Source organism: Pteropus vampyrus, unplaced genomic scaffold, assembly GCF_000151845.1.
Source record: "Pteropus vampyrus isolate Shadow unplaced genomic scaffold, Pvam_2.0 Scaffold13, whole genome shotgun sequence".
NCBI classification, from domain to species: domain Eukaryota; kingdom Metazoa; phylum Chordata; class Mammalia; order Chiroptera; family Pteropodidae; genus Pteropus; species Pteropus vampyrus.
The window spans coordinates 7,917,036-7,936,909 of record NW_011888794.1 but is presented as its reverse complement, the minus strand read 5'-3'; the positions used below and the strand labels follow the sequence as shown (position 1 = coordinate 7,936,909).

The 19,874-nt window shown below is 38.4% G+C and overlaps 1 pseudogene; it reads left to right on the top strand.

The window, feature by feature from the left end:
* The first annotated feature begins 3,124 nt into the window (after positions 1–3,124).
* LOC111733247 lies at positions 3,125–3,243 on the top strand (annotated as a pseudogene).
* The last annotated feature ends 16,631 nt before the right edge of the window (positions 3,244–19,874 follow it).

Here is a 19,874-nt window from a genome sequence, read left to right as displayed (position 1 = left end):
TTTTTTTCCCTAATTGAAGAAAAACCCACCCTCGAGGGGGACACGGAACTCAGCAGTTTCTAAAAAGTGACTTATTTTCTTCCTCAAAAAGGATCAGTACTTCTGAGGTTCGAGGCCCTCTGATGATTTCGACTCCCCTGGCACGGCGTCACCACTGTGCAAAGCCCAGTGTAGGAGATGTGCCCGGCACAATAATGCCAGTTAAATGAGTACCGTTCATTACCTCCCAACAGTCCGGGAGTTTAAAATCTTGTCAATTCATCCCACATGAGGGAGATTATGTGATTTACATGTTAAAGTGCCCCATGGTTTGATTTGCATAGCAAAGACTTTGGGGACACTGAAACAAAGGATCACCCTGTGACAAGAGTGCTATTAGCATAGAGCATTCGGATTTCCAGACAGGCCAGCCCAGCAAACCAGGTTGAGTTTATAGGATTTGACAATTTTTCATCTACGACAAGAAAAGAGGTTAGGGAGTTGGGGTGTGGAATGAGGTTCACTAGAAAGGCTGTCTTCTTAAGCACAATAATTAGTCATTCCTTAAAGGGCACCCCTCCTCCCGCCACAATTTTTTCCCCTCCTAATAGTCACTGTAAGGCAGAAATATTCTGCCTGATAATGTTGGGAGAGCCCAGCCACAACCATCTGAACACTGGAGAACCCACACGGGGAGCCCTATCTTGTCATTGTCACTGTCTTATTGAAACGTCCTGGGACCCTTTAAAATCGTCCGAATTTCATCGGCGAAGGCACTTGGGGCTCAAGCTCCTGAGCTGGATTCTGGGACTATATAAAACTAGTCAAATTTTTCTTTTTTTAATCCCCTCCAGGCCTCTTCTGAATGGACCCTACAGCTATTTATCTGATTGCTCTTGACTAAGTTACAATGGAACATGAACCTAACGGGAGCCTAACACGGAGCTGATGACTCTGCGGGTCCTGTTTCCTATGGTGGAAATCAACCTCAGGAGTCCAGGTTGGAGAGCAGAGGTCAGAGGTAAGCACAAAATAAGAAAAAAAAAAAAAAAGGCTGTCATCGGATGTGGATGTCCTCAAGGGGCTTATGCATCAGCCAAGGGCGCCAGGATGAAAGGCTTGTATACGCTCACGGGCGGCTGAGGCTTTCTGTTCTAAAAATGAATGAAACAAGGGCCCTGCCATCAAGGGTTCGCAGTGTGGTTAGTGCGGCCGTGGAGCGCTGGAGAAAGACACGGTTGGCTAAGTCAGCAGCATCTGGGAGAGCAGATACCTCTGCCAGGACTAAAGCACCCCTGGGGGCAAACGCAGGTCAAGCCCCCTAAAGCCAGACAGCTAAATAGGGCCACATTCACCCTGGCCAATGATCATGCTCCGGCCATGTTTTTGACTCCTCGCAGACTGCCATCGCTCCGCCCCTCACCCCGTCTCCTGTTTCTTCATTCACTCATGGAGCAGCGCCTCATAAGAAGGACACTGGTGAAGAAGTTTGGAGATTCGGGGTGTAAATCCTGACTTTGCCATATTCCTTATCTGGGCAAGTCACCTAATTTCTCTGCAGTCAAGTTTTCTCCTCTCTAAGATGGAAGAGACAGGCCAGAAAACCTCTAAGATTTCTTCTCGAACATAAAATAAATTAATAAGATAATCCAATGAACAGTCATAGAAGACAAACTAAACCACAGGAATGTGGGGGCTGAAGGCCAAGGTGAGTGTCCCAGAAATTTCACCTTAAGTGTTTTGTCACCTGTCACTTTAAGATTTTTTCACTTTCCAGCCCTGAGCCAGTTCCTACGTCTTTAAAAGAAGAATATCAACAAATGTGTCTGAGGGCTGCTGGGAGAGTTAAATATAGTGCTCTATGTGAAAAGCACTTTGCAAATTATAAATGCAATTTATAACTAATGTGTTAACTCAGATGAGATTGAAATTCTAAGTACTAACAGCAGGGTGTTGTAGAATAATGCCTTAACTCATTGGTTTTCAGGTTGGCGTTGGGTAAGGCAGGGAGTGATTTTGCCCCCACTCCCAGGGACATTGGCATCATCTGAGACATTTCTGATCATCACCCACTAGCGGCAGGGGAGAGGGGGCACTGGCATTTACAGGATACAGGCCAGGGACGCTGGTACATGCTCCACAAGGCACAGGACAGCTCCCCACAACAAAAAATTGTCCTGCTCAATACTAATCTAACACTCCAAATTCATCCTCAACCATGGCTGTCTTTCCTAGGGAGAAGAGAGGTTCAGCCAGTATGGGCCAGCAATACCTAGTTCCCATGCATATTCAGATGCCCAAAGAGTCCTGTGGCCCCGTGACAAAGCTCCAGCCAAAACCAGTCCTCCTCAGAGATTTCCTCACTGAGCTCTTGGCTACAGGGACTGGGATGGAGGCTGCCCATGACTAGAGTATACCATAAACAGAAGTGCAGAAAGACAGTGAGCCTTCTAAAAACTCTCGAAAACTCATGCTCTATTTTGTATTGGGGTAGGAACAGGAAAGTCAACTCTCTGAAACACATTTATTGTGTATAATTAGGCAACGAGAGCTGGAGAGAGGGCATATGAGGAGTCCATGATGCATCATCGATACTTTGGGGCTGAATTCATTGACTCTGGGAATACTCTATTCCTGCCCACATTCCTGCCCAGCAAAAGTGTAACTCATTCTCTCTGGAAACTTACCCATCTAAAGGTCTGCGATGAACACACAATGCAAGGGGATAAAATACCTGCTATAATTGATATTTCTTTTAGAGACTTTTTAAAATAATGCTTGGTCGCTAGCCAGGGGTTACGGACTTTAAAGCACGGGTCGTTCTCCTGGGTATCTGCTGAGCGGTCGCTTCAGAAACACTAGTTGTAATGCAGGCTGCATGGGACTCTGTAAGATCTTTAATGGGTTGACAGTTTGAGTCTCCATCTGATTCAACACCCTAAATGGAGAAAAATAAAGTATGAAAGCAGAAACTCTTATTTCACATTTAAGTGGCAACGTTTTTGTCCCACCCCCCAAAAATAACTTTAAACGTATTCATATTATTTCTCACCATAATCTCATAAGGAGGGTGTAACAATAAAGGAGGAAACAAAATCTTAAGAAGTCAGAAAGCTTTGAAGGTAGGCTTAGAACATGCAACCTGGTCTACGGCCATGCCACCCTGAACAAGCCTGATCTCGTTTGACTTCAGAAGCTAAGCAGGGTCGGGCCTGATGAGTACTTGGATGGGAGACTACCTAGGAAGACCAGGTGCTGTAGGCGTTAAAAACAAAAAAAGAAGGGATTGTAAACTGACAAGCTCATTGCAATCTGTGAGGTCAACCAAGGGTTGCCTCGCCTAAAAAAAAAAAGAACTCATAACCTTTAAGTTATTTAAAACTCATGCCAACAATCTCGACAATGCAACAGTTACCTTCTCTGTACTTTCTCCTTTAACTTGATGTTTTCCTCTTCCATGTTATACCAATTTGTTCTTTAAAAGGCTTTTTGAATAACAGTGCCTTGGTAGGCAAGGGGATTGGACTCGACTTGTCATATTCAGACCAGATTTCAGGCCTTGAGCCTGGTGTTAAGGTCTCTGAATCCTGAAACCTCTGACCAGAACTGAGACTTTTTCTCCTTTATCCTCATTAAATGTTAGTGAGGGCGGTGGCACTGACCCTCTCCATTGAGATAGCATAGTGGAGGCGAAACCTTTACAAAACACAGAGCAAAGGCACAACGGTCACAAGGCAAACTGAGACCCCTGAGCCGGAGAGCTTGGTGAGGTGACTCTGGCATCTTTAGAAGGCCTGGTTTTGAAAGGCATTGGTAGTTATAGTCTCTTTGAGAGGAAGTACTGATTGAGGTACATGCAGATAACATTCCAGATTTTTCCTGTGTCTGAGTATAAACTTGGCACTTTCGAAAATGGCATAAAATCTGTCAAGTCAGCAGGGAGCCGTTTTTAAATTACTACTGCAATGAACTAAGTGGCATCTCACAGGATTTTGCCCATGTTCAAAAAGTATTCTTAGCATTACGGGATTCAACCATTTGATAAAACCCTAAGAACAGTTTAGGTTCTAGAAGAATTCAACTATTTAGGGCCTCCTTTTGTCCATATACTTCTCCTAGGACCTAGGTAAACACTGAAATTTCCAACTAACACTTTATTGTAAGAAATTCTGTAAAGGTGTTATTCTTTCCATCTCCAAAAATACACATTTCTCTCTGTAGAGTTCTTATCTGAGGTTTCTGGTTAAGAACAACTCCAGCTTCAGGAAGGGATTTCTGATGTGGGTCCATGAAGGGAACAGAGAGGTAAATAGCTCAGGAAGTACTGTCTCAGAATCCACAGATTATTTTCATTTAGGATAGATGTAGACAGGAATGGCTGAAGGCAGAGAAAGGTGGATTTATTTTCCACAGACTTGTATCTGTTGAAGCAGGAGGAGCAATTTTCAGTAGTGTCTAGGTTGGCAGATCTTAAATAGTGGCTTAGAAACTTTCCTTGAGAAAAAAAAAGTAGTTATTCCTGTTAGGATCACCTAAATGCGGGCATTGTTTGCATGATTGGCACAGAAGGGCCTCAAAGCCAATTCTCTAGGATATCAATCCCCTAGAATGACAAAGAGCTACAAGGAGAAATGTCACTTTAGTGAAAACGGTACTTATTCAAAAATATTTCCGGAGGCTACGCATGCTTCAAGGAGTATAGACTAAACATATTTTCTTTCACATAATGAGGAAAATGAGCCGGTCACACTGTTGGAGCAGCTGTAACAAGGGCAGCTCACCAGGATGTGGGCAAATACTTATAAGGTCCTCAAGCACAGTTTGTGGTCTCTGTCAGAAAGTGAAGCATTCTGGGGAAAAGGAGGCAGCAAATATTCCTACGGCGTTTCTCTCAGAAAGGTGAGAAAACAATGTCTCCAAGACCAGAGCATCCCAGAACACATTGCCTCACCCTTGGTTAGGTTTTATATTGAAAATATGCCATTTGACACATAAGCATCTTGCAATAGAATTAAACCAGCTTAATAAATACAAAAAGTCAAGAAGGTATACAATTACTTCTGTTCTCTTTGTTAGCAACTTATCCTTTGTTCCTCAAAGCTAAAATTCTCTCACAGGAATCAAAACAAAGTCTTAAAGAAAATAACTAAAGAATTCATGCAAAGATAAATATTCTGAGATAACACCTTTTTAGTTTCCTCAGTCCTCACCTTAATATTAAGTCTATGTTACGCTCATGCTCTCCTTGTGAAATGTTTAAGATAAAACAATGTTTAATAAGTTTTTCAGACTTATCTGAGAACAGTCATCCTCATCCCCTGTCTTTTCATTTACTGGATTTTTCTATATAAGGTATGTCTTATCTGAACAACCCATTTTAAAAATAAACAAAGTTCTGTGGGTGGCCAATGTTCGATTGTGCCTGAGATTCGTCTTTGTATCAGCCGTAATCTATGTTGTTTGTCTTCTTGTTGCAAAGCCTTCCAGCCTCAAATGCAAGGCACTCACCTAGGAAACACACGCAAAAAAAGATCCATCTTTCAATTTTCCCAGAAGGTTCTTTCTCAACATGAATGTTTCTGTAAGCTGTTTTTATTCTGTTGACTATGACCCTATTACCTCTATTGGGAACAGATGTTGATATGTTGTGAAAAACTAATATTCATCTTAAAAATTCTATTTAGATCATTGTACATGAACACCTAGAGATAAACACAGAGCTAAAGTAATAAGGCACACGAACATGGAAAATTTCAGAAATAGCTTATTCTTGCTATGCACTTTATCTTCTGGAAGTAGAAGCAACAAACTTTGCCAAAAATTGATTGGGAATTAATTAGAAAATTCTCTGACCTAAATCAAATGATAAATTACATGAAAACAGAATTTTTTCATATATTGCAAAATTGTACTTACCTGGTGATATCTGTTTTATTCTGTAGTGTTATATAAATTTTTAACAATATTGTACACTAATCAACGTCATTTATTTTATATACATTTTTAGTTCAGTTCTGCTGATAAGGACACTTAGGATTCTAAACATACACAGTTTTACAGAAAAATCCAGTCTGCCCAACAGGGACCGACAATGCCAGCTCTTTTGAGAAGTTAACCAAATATTCTGAGATAATGGCAGATTTGTTTTAGTTATGGTTAAAGTGAATGATAATGCCTAATACAGACTGACCAACACAGAGAGATTTTTGGAAGATTCCAGAACAAGCACTGCGCTGTCAGACTCATTTCTTAGATATCCACCAAAGGCTGTCCATTATTCAAGGCCAAGAAAGATGAATAAGGCCATAAAAACAACAGAGTGTGACCATCATATTAAAAGGATATTTGAATTTAGGTATCAAAAACTTGAATGGCATTAATTATAGAACATCTGACAAGGGAAATTTTAAAGCCAGTTTTAGTATGTGAAAAATCCTCGGGACAGGCCAAAGATTAACGCTAGCCATTCTGGACAGGAGTCATTTTTTTCTGCCTCAGAGATTTGTATCTCGAACTTACCACTGGTAAGATTCCAGGTCATTTACCCCATCACTGTCTTGATTTTTGAGCTTTTAGGAGAAGACTTGAAACTTGGAATATGTGTAGTACCATTAAAGAAAATCTCTTAGTAGGGTTGTCCCAGTTTATCCATGCTATTATCAATATGAGATTGTGATAATTCAAATAAAGATTGAAGGTATTTTTCCTCACCTGCTGTTGGTAGAGACCTCCAGCTTCATCCACCACTTGGTGGCTATGTGATCATAACGTGTTTCTTGATCTTTCTTGGTTTTGGTTTTGATATTTTTGTCTGTAAAATAGACATAATAAGAGAGTGGAAGCTCTCTCATCCAATGTATTAAAGACAAATATAGCAAAATTTTAGTGGAAGCAATGAATCATTAAAAAATACAAACACTAAATTATTTATTTTTAACCTAATATATATATATATATATATATATATATATTCATTTACCTATCATTCATATTGGGCCAAGGTCTTTTCTTCGAGTATGGGCCATCCAGTTGGGTTTCTGGTCATCTATAAAGATTCTATTCCTTTAAAGCGAAACAAAAATCATAAAGAAACTATGAAACAATCTATGCACAGAACTCTGTTAGATTTTTACAGATTCCAAATTTGTTGCATTTGTCTTACCTGTACCTAATCAACGACATTTGAAAAAATACATCATATTGACAAATCTTTCCAACTCATTCAAGTTAGTTTTATAAACATAATTTTTTTTTCCTGTTGGGATTCTTATTTCATTAAATCGTGTTATATTTAATAAAAACATGTAATTATTTTAACAAGTGCAACTGGTATAATCAGAGTTAGGTTCAAACTCCTCCGACTCTTGATAACATGCATCTCTTGGCTTAGAGGAGAAATGGGGCGTGGTTTGTGTCTGGAGGTGTGTCTTATGTCAGTGTGCTTTACAGATGGAAAAAAGGAAAGCTAATCTTTTTCAATCCAGGTGGTTAAGGAAGCTTCTACTGAAAGCTCATAGAACAGCATCAACACGTTTGCTATTAATATACAAGTTTAGAACTCATTTCTCCTGACTTCTTGTCAGAAGATAGATACTTGAAGATAGATGTTACTCTTTCTTCTACACATTTTTCCACATTGACATTCAAAATTAACTTTTACTGTCGATTTAGCTGCATTAATAAAAATTACTAGTTGATTTAATTATATCCCAGTATTTGTTACAACAGTAAAGACTGGTGATCGACTTGAGAGTCATGCTAAATATCACCCCCAAGATATAAAAACATTATATTTTTTAATAATTGGTTGCTATTTTTCTCACAATTAAGACATATATAGTTTAAAAGTCAAATACAGGCACACATCAATTTCTGTGCTTCCCTTGTCACACGTCACAGATGTGATTTTTACAAATTGAAGGCAAGACCCTCCAAAAAACATTACAACTCGGTTTATTGCAGTGGTCTGGAACTGCATCCACAATCTCTCTGAGGTTCGCCTGTATGAACATTTTCTCACGTTTCAATATCTTTCAAGTCTGGATGGCTTTGTACTGTCTATGACATCTTATAATTACAGTGGACCAGGTGAAAGTTATAATGCTGCCTGCACATTTACACTCCTTAAAAGTACCTACATCAAAATCCATAAGTGACGGCCATGTGGAAGAAAATCACAGAATCAATAGATGAGTCATTTGAGGACTGCTACTTCGCCAGTGATTTCAATGGCACAGAGAACACTATTGTATGGAATGATATGAGCACTGACATCTCGAGTCGAAATAATTTAAAAGGATTTGAAGTTTTAGGCATAACATATCTAATTTATTTCACCTATATTTTTGTTCTTTATGTATTCACAAAAGTGATGTATGGTTTAAAAATACTATGTCAAATAAATATAAAAGAGCTTTTTATTACAATATAAAGATTATAATGATCCTGACAATAGTGGAGTAACTAGTACCAACATAGTACCCCCATCATAAACAAGCATGAGAGTGGACCAAATATATGAGACAATTCAGTATCCAATGTGTTCAGGCATTGGATCACAAGCAATGTGAGGCTAAGATCCATGAGCAAAGGAACTCACAATAAGAATCTTATGATTGTCTAGCTGTGTAACTGGGGACAAATTCCTAGCTACAGCGCAGTGAGCTGGAATCCAAGCAAATTGTGGCAGTTCATCTGAGCTGAGGAGGCAGAGACCAGAGTTGAGGCAGCTGAAGCAGCTGAAATATACAGGGCCAGGAACCCAGAGGTGGAAGCTGCATAAAGAGAGGACTCCAAAATTTTGACATGGGCTTCCTCATGAGTCCTTGGCCAAAGACTGCTGTGCATGGTCAGACTGAGACCCTACAAGGCTTAACAGACAGTGAGCGCTGCAGGATTCAACATGGAAAAGAGATACACACAGTGCTTGTTAAAATGTCATCAACACCTTGGATATCCTCCAGAGACAGTGAAAAGCTGCTCCTTAGACATAAAGACCATGCCCTATTCCATACTCACCCAAACAAAACATAATAGCGAGCCCTGGCAAGATTGGCATGAAGACAGGGTTCAGAAGTTGAGCCCCACCAAGTTAGAGGTTGGAAAACCTCTAGCCTAACAAAACATATAACTAGGGCTAAGGTGACACAATGCAAGGCGATCAACCGATAATCGAACTGCCTATGAAAACAAAATAAAAATTCTTGCATCTCTACAAAATACTATCAAAATGACGAGTATATAATAAAATCCATTAAGAAATAAAAAGAAATGCGAATCACGTTAAGTAAAAAAGTTATCAGAAGAATTTCCAAGATGACCTATATGTAAGATTTAGCAAACAAAGACTTTAAAGCAATTATTATAAATATTTTCAAGGAGCTAAAGAAAAATATGTCCAGAAATGTAAAGGAAAGTATGGTTGGTCTTAATAAATGAATAGATAGGAAATCTCAGCAGAGAAATAAAAACTAAACAAAATGTAAACTGCATGACAAAGTAAAACAAGCGAAGTGAGAAAACAGGGCTAACGGCATACTAGAGATGAAGAAAGATTTAGTGAACCTGAAGCTATATGAAGAGAAATCGCCCAATCTGAAAAGTAGAAAAGAAAATATTGAAAAAAAGTATTACAATTGGGAGATGATAGCTACGTAGATGATAGATACAAATAGAAGAAAGAAAAGGAAGGAAGGAAGGAAGGAAGGAAGGAAGGAAGGAAGGAAGGAAGGAAGGAAGGAAGGAAGGAAGGAAGGAAGGAAGGAAGGAAGGAAGGAAGGAAGGAAGGAAGGAAGGAAGGATGTGGGGAAGGAAAGAAAGAAAAAGAAAGGGAGAAGAGAGGGAGGGAAGAAGAACATAAAGATTTGAAATAAAAAATGAAGAATTGAAATTGTCTCTATTTTCAGACCCTATGATTTTCTCTACATGGATATTCTAAGGAATCTACAAAAAAATCTGGAATTGATAAGTGAATTTAGCTAGATCATGGGATAAAACTTTTATATAAAAAATAAATTATATTTTATATACTAGCAAAAAAGGTAGAAAATGAAACAAAATTAATGAATAAATTTAATTTAAAAAGTCTCTGCATAATAAAAACGGCAAAGCCTTAACAAGAGAAATTAAAGACTGACTGAAGAGAACTATATAATATTATAAATTTGTAAACTAGAAGGTTTGATATTAAGATGTCTATTTTCTCTGACTTTGACCTATATAGGTGCAAACAATCCTAGTCAAAAATCACAGCAGTAGAAACTAATAAGCTCATTCTAGAGCTGATACACAAAAGAAAGGACCTAGAATAGCCAAAATGATAGTTACAACATTTGATTTTGAGACTTACTAAAAGTTACAGCAGTCAAGACAATGTGATACTAGTGTAATGATAGCCAAACAGATCATGGAAATATAATTCAAAAAACTCACACACATGTACGTGGCCAAATGATTTTTGACAGAGTGGCCAACTGATTTTTGACAGAGTCCCAATGTAGTCTAAGAGTAAAACATATTCATTTCATCAAATGGTGCTGACAGAAAAAGAATCTCAACCCCAGTTTCACTCCATAAACAAAAAATAATTTGATGTCAATCATACCTAAATGTAAAAGTGAAAAAAAAAAACTGCCTAGAAGAAAATATAGAAAATCTTTGATATGAGCAAAGATTTCCTAAACAGCACACAAAAAGCATGAAACGTAAACAAAAATCTTTTAACAAGTTGGACTTCATCAAAATTAAAAATCTCTGACAGAGGCCAGGATGAGGGTAAGCCAAATCATGCAAGTTGAAAGTCAGACTCTGTCTTTATTTAAAAGTTTGATGCTGTATTTTGTCAATCGTGACTTTGAACACTAATGTTGTTTTTTAAAATAGATTAAAATATTATTTATCTTGATTATTCAGTTTTTTGGCATTTCTCTAAATATTTTGCTTAAAGCGAGTGGCTTGCTTTCTTACCCCAGTTCTGGCTGGACCCAACCTTGTCCTTCCTGGGTTCTGAACTCTAGGTCCTGAAGTCAGTGGGAACTGCTGGTTCTGACTCGATTTACCCTCCCTGCTCTTTCCCTTGAAAATTCTTTTTAGTCTATAAACTGGGCGATTATAGAAAACACCTCATTTGATTTCCTTCTCTCAGGAATCACTGTCAGGTTCTACCCATGGTCCGACGGCTGAACATCATTTTTCATATGTTTTGTCTAGTTTTCTAGATTTTTAAGAAGGAAGAGTAATTCTGGTCCCTGTACTGAAAGCAGAAGGACTTATTTTTATCTCTAGGTTTTGTGTCTTTAAAGTTTGGTGAATATGGCAACTTCCTCAGTATACCTCCATTTATACTGCTTTGGAGAGAGAGTTATCAAAAATTTTTTTTAAATATTATATAGTCTTTAATATATATAACATTTTGCATATGGCCCAGTGACCATTTGTTTTTATCCTGCTGATTTTTTTAATCTAAAGCTTTTTGATAATTACTTGTAGACTGCCATGGGAAGTACACTGAAGTTATATACCTCATACATATATAATGTGCAAGTATGTGACACATGACTGTCTGTACTATGATTCGTAATGAAAGATACTGGAAGTTGCTGGGTTTCTTGAATGACAATGAAATTATTTCCATCTCATTGATTTATGGAGATCTATTCCACCTGCTTGAGAGGCTAGAGAAATGGAGAACTTTTAAGAAAGGCAGCAGTTTACTTTTCTCTATTGCCACATAAATTTTTAGAGATGTTTTATCTTTTTCTTCCTCGTCCAGGGATAAGGTATAAGTTCCAGGAACAGTGACTATGCTCAAAGGTGGAAGGTCAGTCGCTCTGACTGCAGGTCAGTGGACTAGAGTCAGGAGATGGGATGGGAATGATGAAGAGGAGGAATGAAGGTCCATGTTCATGGCTATGGAATGGAGACCAGAGGAACCAGCCACAGTAAGAGCGTCTGGAGCAGAGGGCAGAAGGCCAGAGGCAGCAGCTTTGTATATACTCAGACCTTAGAGTGGATGGAACACCCTTGTAACCCAGCAAATACTGAGTCTCCACTAGTGGGAGCTGCGTCCAGAGAGAGAGATAATTTTCATTCTATTGTGATCAACAGCAAGCATTTATTAGGAGAGAGGAGTAATCATATAACAAAAAAATAATTTGTATTCATCAACTACCTCCCTAGAGGAATAAGACAATATTTAGATTACTGTAGATTAAGAAAATTATCTCCTTACTTCTTCTTCCTGACCAAACAGAGAGTCAGCTCCAGCATCTCCCAGCACTGCTACAACACATGTTTATTGCAACACAAATGTGAAAGAAACTGCCTTTAGGCAAGGTATAACAGGCCCATTTATTCTTAAAACGATTCCATGTTCTCTTCTCCCCGCTGAGGCTGCCAGCCACCTGCCAATTGTGATGTACTTTACGATATGGACAGAGGAAGCCAGGCAAAGATCACCAAATTTTTTTCCTCCCCAACAAATGACAAAACATATCATGAGACAGAATCACATAAACCAGTGACAGCTGGGTCTTGGCTTCTAACCACAAAGGCAGTAGTCTCTCTGACAAGTGCTTTAAACTTGAAATGAACTCAGCATTTCCTGCCCCCTTGGCAACAACGATCTTCTCGGGTCTACAAACAGAGAGTTCCCTGGTAGAATGTGGGGTTTGGGAAAGGCTGTAGAGCTGCCCTGATACAAGCCTCCCCATGTACAGATGAGCTAACGAAGGCCCGTAGAAGCTGTATGACTAGCACAAAATCAGCATAACGAGTCAAAGATGTATTACTTACACATTTATCTAGTTATCATAGCCAGTGACACCTTTCATCTTTGCCTTATCTCAACTACACAGTTTAAGAATAAATCTATTTTGGCTGAATTATGAAATTAGTTGGCAAATACGTACGAGAAATTAAAGACTGACTGAAGAGAACTATATAATATTATAAATTTGTAAACTAGAAGGTTTGATATTAAGATGTCTATTTTCTCTAACTTTGACCTATATAGGTGCAAACAATCCTAGTCAAAAATCACAGCAGTAGAAATTAATAAGCTCATTCTAGAGCTGATACACAAAAGAAAGGACCTAGAATAGCCAAAATGATAGTTACAACATTTGATTTTGAGACTTACTAAAAGTTACAGCAGTCAAGACAATGTGATACTAGTGTAATGATAGCCAAACAGATCATGGAAATATAATTCAAAAAACTCACACACATGTACGTGGCCAAATGATTTTTGACAGAGTGGCCAACTGATTTTTGACAGAGTCCCAATGTAGTCTAAGAGTAAAACATATTCATTTCATCAAATGGTGCTGACAGAAAAAGAATCTCAACCCCAGTTTCACTCCATAAACAAAAAATAATTTGATGTCAATCATACCTAAATGTAAAAGTGAAAAAAAAAACTGCCTAGAAGAAAATATAGAAAATCTTTGATATGAGCAAAGATTTCCTAAACAGCACACAAAAAGCATGAAACGTAAACAAAAATCTTTTAACAAGTTGGACTTCATCAAAATTAAAAATCTCTGACAGAGGCCAGGATGAGGGTAAGCCAAATCATGCAAGTTGAAAGTCAGACTCTGTCTTTATTTAAAAGTTTGATGCTGTATTTTGTCAATCGTGACTTTGAACACTAATGTTGTTTTTTAAAATAGATTAAAATATTATTTATCTTGATTATTCAGTTTTTTGGCATTTCTCTAAATATTTTGCTTAAAGCGAGTGGCTTGCTTTCTTACCCCAGTTCTGGCTGGACCCAACCTTGTCCTTCCTGGGTTCTGAACTCTAGGTCCTGAAGTCAGTGGGAACTGCTGGTTCTGACTCGATTTACCCTCCCTGCTCTGTCCCTTGAAAATTCTTTTTAGTCAATAAACTGGGCGATTATAGAAAACACCTCATTTGATTTCCTTCTCTCAGGAATCACTGTCAGGTTCTACCCATGGTCCGACGGCTGAACATCATTTTTCATATGTTTTGTCTAGTTTTCTAGATTTTTAAGAAGGAAGAGTAATTCTGGTCCCTGTACTGAAAGCAGAAGGACTTATTTTTATCTCTAGGTTTTGTGTCTTTAAAGTTTGGTGAATATGGCAACTTCCTCAGTATACCTCCATTTATACTGCTTTGGAGAGAGAGTTATCAAAAATTTTTTTTAAATATTATATAGTCTTTAATATATATAACATTTTGCATATGGCCCAGTGACCATTTGTTTTTATCCTGCTGATTTTTTTAATCTAAAGCTTTTTGATAATTACTTGTAGACTGCCATGGGAAGTACACTGAAGTTATATACCTCATACATATATAATGTGCAAGTATGTGACACATGACTGTCTGTACTATGATTCGTAATGAAAGATACTGGAAGTTGCTGGGTTTCTTGAATGACAATGAAATTATTTCCATCTCATTGATTTATGGAGATCTATTCCACCTGCTTGAGAGGCTAGAGAAATGGAGAACTTTTAAGAAAGGCAGCAGTTTACTTTTCTCTATTGCCACATAAATTTTTAGAGATGTTTTATCTTTTTCTTCCTCGTCCAGGGATAAGGTATAAGTTCCAGGAACAGTGACTATGCTCAAAGGTGGAAGGTCAGTCGCTCTGACTGCAGGTCAGTGGACTAGAGTCAGGAGATGGGATGGGAATGATGAAGAGGAGGAATGAAGGTCCATGTTCATGGCTATGGAATGGAGACCAGAGGAACCAGCCACAGTAAGAGCGTCTGGAGCAGAGGGCAGAAGGCCAGAGGCAGCAGCTTTGTATATACTCAGACCTTAGAGTGGATGGAACACCCTTGTAACCCAGCAAATACTGAGTCTCCACTAGTGGGAGCTGCGTCCAGAGAGAGAGATAATTTTCATTCTATTGTGATCAACAGCAAGCATTTATTAGGAGAGAGGAGTAATCATATAACAAAAAAATAATTTGTATTCATCAACTACCTCCCTAGAGGAATAAGACAATATTTAGATTACTGTAGATTAAGAAAATTATCTCCTTACTTCTTCTTCCTGACCAAACAGAGTCAGCTCCAGCATCTCCCAGCACTGCTACAACACATGTTTATTGCAACACAAATGTGAAAGAAACTGCCTTTAGGCAAGGTATAACAGGCCCATTTATTCTTAAAACGATTCCATGTTCTCTTCTCCCCGCTGAGGCTGCCAGCCACCTGCCAATTGTGATGTACTTTACGATATGGACAGAGGAAGCCAGGCAAAGATCACCAAATTTTTTTCCTCCCCAACAAATGACAAAACATATCATGAGACAGAATCACATAAACCAGTGACAGCTGGGTCTTGGCTTCTAACCACAAAGGCAGTAGTCTCTCTGACAAGTGCTTTAAACTTGAAATGAACTCAGCATTTCCTGCCCCCATGGCTCCACCTGTCCTTTCTGGGTCTACAAACAGAGAGTTCCCTGGTAGAATGTGGGGTTTGGGAAAGGCTGTAGAGCTGCCCTGATACAAGCCTCCCCATGTACAGATAAGCTAACGAAGGCCCGTAGAAGCTGTATGACTAGCACAAAATCAGCATAACGAGTCAAAGATGTATTACTTACACATTTATCTAGTTATCATAGCCAGTGACACCTTTCATCTTTGCCTTATCTCAACTACACAGTTTAAGAATAAATCTATTTTGGCTGAATTATGAAATTAGTTGGCAAATACGTACAAGGCTCTGGGCTAAGTTTTTAGGAGACTACTGAAGAAAATGCAAAGCAACTTAAAATAACTTCTGGTATTAGCTATCTATTTGCTGCCAAAACAAAACAAAAATGGAACAGAGCAGGTTAAAACAACAATTATATTTCAAGATTTTGCGGGGTGGCAAAATGGATAATTCTTCTGCCAGACTCTGTAGGGACAGTAAGCTGGTGGCTTGGCTTGTGCAGGGTGCTCTGATGGTCTGGGCCCCAGTAACGATGTCTGAAGTGACAGAGATGGCCAGACCTCTCTCCACTTGGTCTTCTATGTTGGACTTCTTCACATGATGGCAAAAGCATCCAAAGGAGCAAGAGTAAAACATGCCAGTCCCTTGAGATGCCCACAGTATCAAGTCGACCACATTCTTTTCTACAACCAAAGTCAAAAGCCAGCCCAAATACGTGTTGAAGAAAAGGAGCCTTTGTCTTTTCATGGGAAGAGCTATGAAGAGTTTTGTGATCATATTTAACCCATCACTTTCCATATCTCAGGAGCTTAGAATCTAGTTGTGGAAATATATTATAAATAGAAATGGTCTCAAGGCAAAGCATTATTGAATGCTAGTATGTGCCAGGCATGTTTCTACGTAACAACTAACTTAATATTAATTATAATTCTATACATTATCATGAGTGATAACAGGTATTCTTAGTCGAAATGATAAAACTACAGTACATAAAATGTTAAATAATTTGCCTAAGCTTTGTGGGTACCGAAGCACACTTCAGGCCCAAGCAGTCAAATTCTAAATCTCAGTCTCTTAAAGCTCGTTTTGTGAAATGCACAGAAAGGCTATTGTACTAATTATCTAGCTCTGTCATAACACATTGCTACCTAGTGACTTAAAACATGAATTTATGATCTCACAGTACCATAGGTCAGAAGCTTGGGTTATGTTGGCAGAATTCGGTTCCTTGCAATTGAAGGACTAGGGTCCCATTCTCTTGTTGATTGTCAGCTAGGGATCACCCTTAGCTCCTAGAGACCTGGCTCCAGTTCTTGCAAGTGGGGCCTCTGCATCTCAAAGCCAGCAACAATGTGTCAAATTCTCACACTTAGACTCTAACTTCCCCGTCTGTCTGTCACATCTCACCTGCCTTCTCTTTTGCCTCATCTCACTGACTGCAGCCAGAGAAAATTCTCTGCTTTTATGGGTTCATGTGATTAGATTCAAGCCACCTGGGGAATCCTAGATACCCTCCCTATTTTATGGTCTCTAACTTAATTACACCTGCTGAGTCCCTATTGCCCTGTAATGTGACATCACAGACTGCAGGAATTAAGGCCTAGACATTTTCGTAGGTTATTCTGCCCACCACAGGTATTAAGTACTATTGGAGTTCAAAGGAAAATGAGATCTTGAGGGCTGGGAGGTTAGAAAGTGTGTTCAGGGATGTAAAATATGAGTTGGCTTTTAAGAGATGCATAAGAGGGGCTCTTTGTGTTGGGGAGGGAGAAATAAATGCCCATCGGGGACGCTATTCCAGTAAGTAAGAAGAATTGCACAAGTAAGGACACATGGGAAAGTATAAGGTATTTGTGGTAAACGATAATGATTAGAATGATGGATTCGTGGAAGCAATTGGTAGGGAAATATGTTAGAGCCCAGGTTAAGGTCAGCTTGTGGGGAACCGTAAATGCCACATAGAGGAATTTGAGTTTCATTCTACAGGCAACAGGAAGTCATTGCTTTTCAGTAAAGGAGTGAAAAATAAAATGATCTTCTGGAAAAATAAATACAATGAGTTGTATAGGAAAGATCGGAGTGAGGAGGTGAAGAAGATGGCCAGGTAAATTAGGGAGCTATTATCATCATCCAGTTGTGCAATAATATGGGTGGCTGGAAAGGAAGGGAAATTGACAAGAGATCCTGAGAAGAAAGAAACAGCTGGGCTGTGGAATTGACTACATGTTGCCTGTGAAAGAGGAAATGATCTTGGAGAAAGTAGGGAGGGACAGGACGGGGTCTACTATTGAGAGAAAGACTGAGTCAGGTTAAGCACTAAATGTGATTCCGGTCTTGGGAGAGAGCTCTGTCCTAGCAGGGGGCAGTGAGGATCGGCCCCCTGCTCAGCCTTAGTGTCCTGCCATCTTCCTAATAAATGGACTCCGCACAATCCAGACACCCTGCCAGAGTCTCCCCGACTTCAAAAGCCACATTTCCAGACACAAAAAAGCAGAGACACTTTTTCCCCTTTGAAAAGTTTCTTTCAATATTTGGAGTGATTTTCCAAACAGTGGTTTAATTAGTGTTTTTAATTTCTACACTTAATGAAAAATTTACAGCTCCACAGTTGCTCCTGAGGATTCTGTGTTTGCATGGGTGTTTTCTTTTCCCTTTCTTCCTATTTTTTTTAATACAAGATTTTTAAAGATTCAAAATCTCCTGAATTTTAATTTGGGGGGCATCTCTGTATCTCAGAATTGATATACAATAATAATAAAACCTTCAAATGAATGATAGGATGGATAAAGAGATCATTTTTGAAATTGCTTCTTAATAAACATTACTTGGCAGGTCTGAGATTTACAGGGGGCCATCATCAGAGTGGCCATGTAATGAGGACATATTGACAACTTCCTCCTTAGAGGCAGAGCCAAAAGGATTTATATGCTTCAGCCACAGCTCCCTTGGGAACTCAACAAGGGACTTATTTTGTTTCTTTTTTAATAGCTCCTCTTGGGTACTTTATGGACCAGTTCTCTCATCTCAAGTGTCTGATCCAAAGACATAAATTAATTTTAGATGCATCTTTTATCCACCTTGTCTGCTAAGGCAATATTCATTATTTGTTTTGGTTGCTATGGTGATAATTGACTTCCTGCGTGGCAGGAGTCTTGTTTGGGGGTATTAAAAGGGGGTTTGGGTCCAGGAATTCCTTAATTTTCACACAGTAAGAAAAGCCATTTCATCAATGGAGCATTTGTATACATCTCCCACTTATAACTGGAATAATATTTTTTTATCACCTTGTGAAATTTCTCTTTTTATTTTCTCTCACTTTCTTTTTTATGCTTTAACCTCTGCTCTCCAAGGTGCTGACTAAAACCACAGCAAAGGGCAAACAGTCCATTTATTACTGTTTTGTAGGATGGCTGGACACAGCCTCCCAGCAGAATATTATCTGAAAAAACAGCTGAAGAATCTGAGAAAATGGTGGATTATAGAACCCTATTCAGGTGGAGGAAGAGGTTACATTTTATCAAAGCAAGAAACATTTTGAATACCAATTCATAAAATCAATCTCCCAGTGACCAACTCGGGCTGCTAAAGATTAGGTCCCTCTGGAGTTTAGGTACCAGTTCTGATATTTACAAAGGCAATTGTTGGATTTTGCTATAAACTGTTGGAACAGGCAAGCTGAAAGCCTTTTTCCAAGTACAGTGAGAAATAGTTTTTAAATCAGTTTCTAAAACACTCTCTTTAAGATATACATATACTAAAATGGTAAAATATAAAATATAATATTTTATACACATTATTTTTTACCTTCCACGTTTTGACTACTACTACAAGATCATGAAAATTTCGTTAACATATTATACAAAGACCTTTAAAGGTATTTTAAACTGTAACTGTCAGAAACTTATTTCTTGCACTTATTTCTTGCAAGAAACGTTTCTTGCACTCAACAAATTTGATTTTTGAGAATCATATGATTTATATTATTTGTTCAAAAAGTTTATAACACCAAAAAAATCCCGTAGCAATTATCCCCAGGGCTAATATATTCGCTAATTTTTGTTGTTGTTGTAGTTCAAAAAGCTATTACCGAAAGAAAAAAATTAAATCAATGATCAGAATGAAAATTCTTAAGAGCAAAAATAGTGAACAAAACTCTAAGAACCTGCTTCAGTTCTTCTAAGTGCACAGCACAAAATCAATTTGCAATGACCCTGAGAATCAGCCTTCTTCACCACATGACAACAAAAGAAATAGGGGATGAAAACAAATTAAAGTAGGTTCTTAAAAGTCTTTTTTGCCTTCTAAAGATTTCAGGGTATTTTTGAACTATGAGACTTTTAAAGGCACTCTTCGAATGTTTACCAATATCATTACATATTCGTACAGTAATGGATTTTAGGCTGACCCTAGACGTTCACGATTCACTCTCCAATTCCTTTTTTCTCATTATTTATTTATTTCCCAAATGTTTTCCTGACGGT